The sequence below is a fragment of the Rhipicephalus sanguineus genome, chromosome 5 (genome assembly GCF_013339695.2).
Source record: "Rhipicephalus sanguineus isolate Rsan-2018 chromosome 5, BIME_Rsan_1.4, whole genome shotgun sequence".
NCBI classification, from domain to species: Eukaryota; Metazoa; Arthropoda; class Arachnida; order Ixodida; family Ixodidae; genus Rhipicephalus; species Rhipicephalus sanguineus.
This window is the reverse complement of record NC_051180.1, coordinates 55,935,027-55,944,132: the sequence shown is the minus strand read 5'-3', so window position 1 is coordinate 55,944,132 and position 9,106 is coordinate 55,935,027. Positions and strand designations below refer to the sequence as shown.

Genomic DNA, 9,106 nt, shown 5'->3' with positions numbered 1-9,106 from the left:
GCACAACACCTCGCAACACCTCAGCCTGCTAAGCTACTGAGGCGTGTTGTAGCAGAGACTAGGCATGCCATTTTCGTTTGACCACTTCGTGCATGCAACCTTCGCGTGCATGTTCGTGTGTAAATATGAAATACTACACGTGCATGCAATCTTTCTTCAGATGCCCCAAAATTGTGTCCTTATCTTGGAATTAAGGTGTCCGTCATGTCCAAAAATGAGGTGGGCACCTTCACGCCATACCTGTGGCATCGATCAGTTTTCCCCAAAGTGAGTTTTTTAATCTCTCTTTTTTTTGTGTGTGCCTAAAAGTATCAAATTGTACTTTTTTTAAAAGCTCCGCATCTTTAACGTCGCCTCACGAATGATGCACTAATGATGCAAACAAAAAGAAGGTAATAAAAGAACGTCAAAGGTCACGTGATGCTCAAGTGAATGAAACTGTGTCCGACGGCGTACCAAAAGACAGATGACCTCAATGTCACATGACGTCATCAGGTCAGATGAGGATCAATACAATAGACCGACGAGAAGAAGAAGAACAAGAAGAAGTAAAAGAAGAAATCACTTTCGCCTCTGAGTCTTCTCAGGCGAGTGCATAAGGGACAGCGTGACTTTCTTGCCATTAACTGTGACGTCAAAGCGGTTTTATCTTGTGGACGGCCGCGACGGGGCCTCAGTTTGCTAACATTTAATTAAAGACTGGTCTTTCTCAGCCGCCTCGCTTACAACGAAATTTACTTTGAATGGTCAGCAAGCAGAGAACCTGCAGAAATGCAGGTTCTCTTTTTGTCTCTCTTTTTGTCTCTTTTTGTCAAGGAATCAACAAAAAAATTTGCTGCCCGTTTCCCGGCAACATCAGATGAAAAACTATGCCGAACCTTCCTGTTCCCCATTCTCTGTTTGCCCTCTCTCTCTTTTTTTTTTCATTATCGGCAGCTACCGGTATCGCTTTCTTTCTTCATGTCTCTTGAGCTTACAAGTTAAAACTGGGCAGGCTGTAACTGCTTCTTGAAAGCTTAGTTAACGAAATATCCCGTGCTCAATTTGGCTTCAGACACAGCCTCCACTTAATGCATTTTGTTTCCTGTCCCTGCGTCACCGTCTCACTCGCAGGGAGCACAGTTTCGAGAGTGGCTGCTCACCAAGATCGTTAATGGGGAACGCACGAGCTATTCGGCGCCCAAGTTTGCGAGAATGCAGGTAAGAACACCGGCGTCTCGCGGTTCCTTCGCCGCACGACTGCGTCCAGCATGCGGCATGTCCTTTGCTCCGTGTGTCACTTGCAGAGACCGTACGTAGCTGTTGCAGCTTTTGTTGTCTGCCGGTATCTCAGGCGGATGATTCTAAGAATCCAGGGGCACATAATGGAATGTGTCGCGAAAAGTTGATATTCTGCTAAGAGAATTCGTTGTCATGGTCTCCAGATGCTGTCCCTGACGAAAAGCAATAAACAGTTTAACGGGTGGCTGGCTGGCTCCTCTCTGTAACTGCTTTCTCTTGTATTCGTTGTGTTCGTTTATTTGCTCACTCATTTCTTCTTGTTTGTTTTCTTGTTTCTTTGCTTGCCTGTCTGCTCGTCTGTTGGTTTGAATGCTTTTTTTTTTTTCATTGCCTAGCGTGGCGTGGCATCTCAGTTTCAATCGTATCCGCTTCCGTGAACCCTCATTGAAATGCCGTACAGAACACCTGTTATAAATGTCCCGCTTCTTCTTCCTTTTTTTTCTGGTCGTTCTTGCGTTAGAATCACCACATCTACGTACAATAAAACTGAAAAAAGAAGAAAGAAGATTGGTCGTTGTTTCATGCATCGCGTTGCAACATTACCGGCGTTTGTGTCTGATGAGTGGTGCTGTAAATTTCATTGTATTATTTTATTGCATTTCGGTGAAGGAAACTCAGTGAAAATGAAGGTGATTTTTACAAAAGCAGTACGTTAAAGCAGCATTCGTTTTATCTGGTGTTATTCGCAACTTTCACGGCCTAGAGAGGGCGCTAGTGGAAATCCAATATGGCTGTCGTTTAGGGGACCGTGCCGACACCGCCTGAGAGTGTGTCTGTCACTTCGAACCGCGCAGTCATTCGGCTACAGCCGTCGTTTTGTCACGGCTTTCTTTAGAAGGTCATTGACTCTTGGATGTATTACATCGCACATTGGGGGTTCAGAAACGCGTGTGCGGTGTACTTTTGAAGGAGGAGATGTTTTGAACGCCGGGCATATCATTTGCTGTGGTGTGAAGGAGTGCACAGCTTCGTCGTACAAGGATTATGCCAGCAGACTTTCCAACTGCGGAATGCCCACACGAGCTGTGGTTCGAATTCAGGCGCGACCAAACGATAAAGGTAAGTCCACGTACTGTACTGGCTTGTTTACCTTCCTCGTGTCCCTTTCTTCGACGGGGTATTCTCGCCGACTTTGCGTGTGTGACCGCGCTTATGGAAGTGTAGTTATTTTTTTTTTACCGCTGATAGATAGTACAGAAACACCTGTTGCTCACCGGGCCCGAACGCTGCCCGCGAACGAAGCGCTTGCTGCTGATGCGTGTGGTATGGAGTATATGCACACGGTCGTTCGCTCTCAGATCATGTGAGCGGATGGCTGCGCTCTAGAGGATCAGTTCGTCCGAGGCGCCTTGCACGGAAGCAAAAGTAGCACAGGTGTAGAGCAACCTGAAGCTCCTGCTTCTTGTCCTATTTTCGCTTCGATGCTCGGCTACGACGGAAGCAATGGTGCTCTGAAGAGCCCAGCCATCCTCTCGCATGATCTAGCTAAGAGTGAACGAGCGTGTACCTACAGTCGCGACGTCGCTGTTCGAACCCTATTATCGCTTTGCACGGCAGAAACTACGCTGCTTTTATGCGCTTGTAAACAAAAGGCACTTTGTTGTATTTGACTGCTGAAGCGGGATTTATGGGGTAGAACAGCAGATGAGACATGCTTGGAAGCAGATTTCATCACCACAGAAACACTAATTTCAAATCGAAATCTTATTTCCATCATTTATATGTTCACAGATAGAGGACAGTGGAAAATAAATCTGCCAGTAGGCTGCTGCACTAAACCGTAGCCCCACGCAATGATTGGCGTGTGTGCAACAGAAATAAAAACCAGTCAATTAACAAATGATGATATGTGATCAGTGCAGAATATAAGTAAAAAACCACAGTCTACAAAAGAAGTACTTTGATGACAAAAAATTCGATGGAGTAATCTCCCACGCAGCTGAAATGCCGCGAGTACAAATGTTTTTTTTTTTTTTTTCTCTTGTAGGGACACTGCTCGTGCAAAACAGGAAACCTCGCCTTTGACGGCACGGCGTGTGCACTGCGGCACGCAGGAAATTTTGTGATTCTTGTACCTCTTGCCCATACTGAGGAAACAATAAAGTAAATAATTGTCACAACGACTCGCAGTACCTGTCCGACTTCAGTAGTACACTACAGCGTTCAGAAAAGCCGTCGTTAAACTCGCCATCGACTAAAAATAAAGCACCAGCGAACCGCCGAAGTGGCGCCGACTGAACGCGGGAATGGGCTGGCTGCGTGGGCATCCCCTGAAGGACAGTTCTGACGGCTGCCGCATGGCGTCGCTACCATCTGTGAAAGTTGCGAATACAGTCCTGAAACTTGGGACGCCGCTTAACTGTCTAGGAAGGTTTAACGCTTATATTCAAGATGGTACAGGCTGTTTCACACTTAGGGCAAAACTTTGAGCGCATTGCAACGTGCTCCGAGTGGTCCCCTAAGCGTTTGAAACAGCCTCTACAATCTAAGGAAAGAAAGAGTCCTTTGCATCTCTATTACGAGTCCTGACTAGCCACGTATGCGACTCCCTTTAAAGAGACATCTGGACTCTCTTTGGAAATTATTACACTCCCGAAGGAGAGTCATGGCAACCGAAAGAGAGTTAATGTGTCTCTTTAAGGAGAGTCTTATACGTGCCTAGCCAGGTTGGAAGGAGTAACACGTAGCCTTCTAGATACGCACGTTTAAAAACAAAAACAAGACATAATTTACTAACTCACGTTAGTTAGTAAATTATCACTTGTTTTTGTTTGTTAAGCGTGTGTACCTTTTGCAAGTATTTCTTCGGGTTCAGCGTGAATATTTCTTCCGACTATATATATATATATATATATATATATATATATATATATATATATATATATATATATATATATATAGTAGTAGATTTTATTCAGCCAAATTCATAGGCTGAGCATTTCGACCGCCTGCGCGATCAGCCGACGCTGTTCTTCCCCTTCGGCGCCGATCCAGTCGAGCCACCTGGCGACGGAAAGGCAAAGGGAGGATAAGAGCTAGATTGCTGAGAAGTTGGGCAGTAGAAAAGGCAGTGTGACAGGTCTGCATATGTAGATGGGCAATTGGGACAGCAGGGGTACGACCTATATTAGATGTGAAGCATCTTATAGCGGAGTTCAATCCGGTGGTGGTGGTGGTGTGCGGCGTGACCACCCTTACTGCGCATGCGCAAACCTTCTCCACTCCGCCTCTCCACTCCGTCTCTCCTCTTTCCCTCTCCCCTTCCCTTTCCCCCTTCTCTTTCCCCTCTCATTTCCCTGTCCTATCCCTTCTCCACTACCCCTCTCCACTCCTCCTCTCCCCTCCCATTTCACCTCCTCTCCCCCTGCGCCCTCACCCCATCCCCTCCCCTTTCCCCTCCCCCTCTCCACATCCCCTCTCCCTCTCCCCCTCACCACTCCACCTCTGAAACCAGGCTCTACATGCCGAAACACTACTTCGCATAGCCTCATGGTCCCCTTTAGCGGGAGAGGCAATTCATTTGGATGTGCCGTAGAATTAGAGCCTCTAGCAGAGTGAGCGATGGATAAGGAGGAGGGTAAAGACGCTTGTCGAGTCGGAGCTGTAGGTACACCTCCTTGATAGTACGGCGCAGGGAGATCTTCCCATCGTTCTTCACGGAGCTCCCACTGTCCTGTATATATATATATATATATATATATATATATATATATATATATATATATATATATATATATATATATATATATATATATATATATATATATATATATATATATGGGTGTATATATGGTTCAATAGGCCAGTTCTTCTCGGGTAATGGGTATAATACAACGGAGGCGTTGTCAACAGTGATATAAATATTTATTTCCCAACAGTTTCGGGAGGGGGCCTCCCTTCCTCGGGGGATGAGTTAAAACTGACGTCGAAGTTCGCGGTCTTGCTTCTTGCCGCGTCGCTCTCGCCCTCAAGGACATTTCAGAGAGTGGGGGAGATAGATTACGAGAAAAAGAAAAAAGGAAAAAAGAAAAAAGGTGAGAGAAGAACACCGACGAAGTCAGGAAATGAGGCGAGGGGGAAAAAACGCTGTGTATGGCATGAAGTCGTTGAAGGTGTTTCCCGGTTCGCGTCGGGCGCAGGGCCACCCAAAATTGTTGTCGTGGAGGGCAGAATGAGGCACCTGAGGGAAGAGCATCCCCTTAATGGGTCGGCATACCGCATTTCATCTCCGCCCGCTCCCTGTGAATAGGCTCCAAGTGGTAGAGGAGCGTACGCTCCTCTACCACTTGGAGCCTATTATGAGTTTTTTTTTGCCTATTATGATATTTTACCACTTGGAGCTTAATTATGATATTTTTGTTGATTTTTTAGGACCGCAATGTTTTCGAGCCAACGCTACTGTTTGTGTTTAGCTGCAGTGAATAAGAGTGATCCCCGAATATTTGCAGCGAATAATTTACAGCCACAATCGGCTCTGAAAGTTGCACAAGCTCTAGCTCCGCAGCTGCATCGCAAAGCGGTTTTGCATAATCTCAGAGAACTAAATTCTTTCCAGGTAAAGTGCAGCCTTTGCGCATCCATTGTCCTACTTAACGTCCACGTACTATCTTGAAATTACGGAAATAAAGAAAAGTTAGGACTCCCAAGTTGTGGAGCGGCGTGCCACTGCTAAAACGATAATGAATTGTTGTTCTATATCCTAAGCCTGAAGTTATGTTAAGTATATTGTTTTTATACGCAACCTCCTTTTCCTGTTCTTTTATACCGTGATTTCTCGTATTTAGTTCGGGGTGGCGCGATACGCGAACGTTGTTGAAGCTGAACACCACAGCAGGACCAGTGCTTGTGTTCTGCACGAGTGCACAAAGTGGGCTGGCCATTTTTGTGCTCGCTAATTGCATAGGGCTCGACATCAGTAGTTACGATGGACGACTATTCCTCCGCCGTCTGCGAATCTCTGTTGTATGAGCGCGAGCTAAAATGGATTATGCGCTTCGCTGACTCTGACAGAATACCCTCCCGGGCCATTTCGAATACATGTGCAACGTGCGTCCACGCAGTTGGCAGGCGTGATAGCGCGTATCATCCTCAGCCAAGCTTTGGTTAAGCGTGACTGTCCACGTGACTGGACATACACGTGGCCCACAAGCCTTACCATTAATGTGATCTGCGGCAACTGCAAAGGCTAAAGTCGAGACGAAGTGGCCGGTAGCCTCCTTTCGCCCGCGCCTATCATTGGGGTTCGCGCGATCCCAAATTTCCAAGACGCGGTCAAGAGAAAGGCATCATTAAAGAACGTTGACTTCCCAGCATTGGCGCACTTTATAGCACCAGCGTTTTCAAAGCCAGAACTTTGCGGACATACAGTGAGCCCCCTTCGCGTCTTCGGGTGCGCACTTGACACGATGCTTATTAATTGAATTACATGAATTAAAACGGCAAGCGAATGCGAAATGCAAGTTACACGGCCGATAATACTATCAACCCTAGTTCGTATTACTCTGCTGTACTGTGCTATTGCTTTCAATGCTTTGTCTCTCGAGCAACACTGCGACTTTCTTCAACGATCGAAAAACAACTTGGCGGGATGCGTGCGACCGACAATGCCGCGCTTTAGTGAAAGCAGCGAGCAAACGAGTACTTTCTCTGTAGCCCATTTTGTTTTGTTGTTTTTTTCTTGTTGTTCTAAAATAGAGCGGATATGTAAGTATGACGTGCTAATGCTCTATACTTCATCTAAACTGCCTTTCAAGCAGCTTTGTGGCTGTACACAGCTGGGCGTCTTAACGCGATAAATGAGCTGCATCGTCAGACATAAGCCGACGAGTGCCGCCCGCATCAATTTTTCATTAACTACTTCTGATAAGAGCAAGACGCTAAGCTACTTTCGCTAGTTTATCAAGGCAGTAGCCGGTCCAACACGCGGGACGCTCTTCGATCGACGCACTCACATGTGTGCTTGCACGCATACGTACATGTGCGTGCGAGCAGGCTTGCACGACAGCGGGGATAAAGCTTACTCGCTGCCAGCAGCGACGAGTGCGTACCACGCTCGTATGAAATGGCAAGTCGGGAGAAAAAGTGGTCCCCTTAATTAATCACTCATTATTTATACCCTAACGATGGCCGCAGGACAAGAGAACGAAGTAAGACAAGAGAAACGCGACGCGGACGAGGCTCGGGAAGAACGGGGAGGCTTTTATTTTCCCAAAACGGGCTCTGGAAGAGGGATAAGCTTAAAGACCGGCTGGCTTCTTTTGTCAATGCTATGTATGCGCTTCTGTCTTGACGTTTACCAAAAGAAAAGCACTGTTGTGTTAGAGAGAGTGAAAGAGAGATCGTGCAGCTTCGGCGTTGTTCGCACGCGTGCGTAAGCTCTCACCCACACATTGCGTATATATGCGCGTGTCTGTGTGCGCATGCGCGATGAGTTGGCGCATGCATGTGCGCACATCTAGGCGTGCGCCTGCGTGTGTGTCTGCTGGTATGTGTGTTTATGTGTGTATGAGTGAGTGAGTGAGTGAGTGAGTGAGTGAGTGAGTGAGTGAGTGAGTGAGTGAGTGAGTGAGTGAGTGAGTGAGTGAGTGAGTGAGTGAGTGAGTGAGTGAGTGAGTGAGTGAGTGAGTGAGTGAGTGAGTGAGTGAGTGAGTGAGTGTGTTTGTGTGTGTGCGCGCGCGCTTTTGAACTCGTGCTTACGTGTTGCCTATATTCGCCTTCGTATTGAAACTCCTGTTCCTTTGCCTGGAAACTCTTGCTGACGCTGCCTGAAATAAAGCCCATTAGGCAAAATTGCTGTCGCGCTTCGATTAAGCCTGCCTGACGAGCCGGAATCCCAGCTGCCTCGCCGCCTCAGCAAGCAATCAGTTCGGTTCGGGAAGGAGCACCGCGTGTTACAACTCCGTGGGGAAATTGGCCGGAGAGCATCACGTGACGCTCCTTACCGAACGAGCCATGGTCAACGATGAAGGAAGAGGAGTCAACGCGGAAAAAAACATCCCGTGTGCCTACTTAACCACAATTTCGAGGCAACTGATTTGCTATTCGTAGTGTCTCTTCAATACAGGATTCATCGCTATCAATGACGATAGGTACTCTCTAAGAAAAAACAAACAGTCCTTTGACTCTTTTCGGTGAGTCCTGACTTGCCCCGTATATGACTCTGTTTTAAGAGACACGTGAACTTCCTCTTCAGATCATTATACTCTCGTCGGAGAGTCGTCGTGAGACCCATAAGAGAGTTAGCGTGTCTCATAAAAGAGAGTCCGTTGTCTACAAGCTAATTACAAAGATAGTAGCTAATAGAATTAAGACAACATTAGAATTCAATCAACCGAAGGACCAACCACAATTTCGTACAGGCTACTCGACAATAGACCACATTCACACTATCAATCAGGTGATAGAGAAATGCGCGGAATATAACCAACCCCTATATATATCCTTCGTATATTATGAGAAGGCATTTGACTCGGTCGAGATATCAGCACAAATGCAAGCACTGCGCAATCAGGGCGTCAGTGAAACATATAAACACCCTGGAAGAAACCCACAGCGGCTCCACAGCCACCATAGTCCTCCATAAAGAGAGCGACAAAATTCCAATAAAGAAGGGTGTACGGCAGCGAGACACGATCTCCACAATGCTATTCACCGCGAGCTTACATGAGGTTTTCAGGGCCCTAGAATGGGAAGAATTAGGGATACGAGTTCATGGAGAGTACCTAAGTAACCTGTGATTCGCTGATGGCATTGCATTGATGAGTAACTCAAGGGACGAATTGCAACTCATGATTAAAGAATTGGACAAGAAAAGCAGAACGGTAGG

The 9,106-nt window shown here is 46.6% G+C and overlaps 1 pseudogene; it reads left to right on the top strand.

Annotated features, from left to right (window-relative positions):
* Positions 1 to 204: 204 nt before the first annotated feature.
* LOC119394665 (uncharacterized) overlaps positions 205 to 9,106 on the top strand; it is a 32,746-nt pseudogene continuing 23,844 nt past the window's right edge.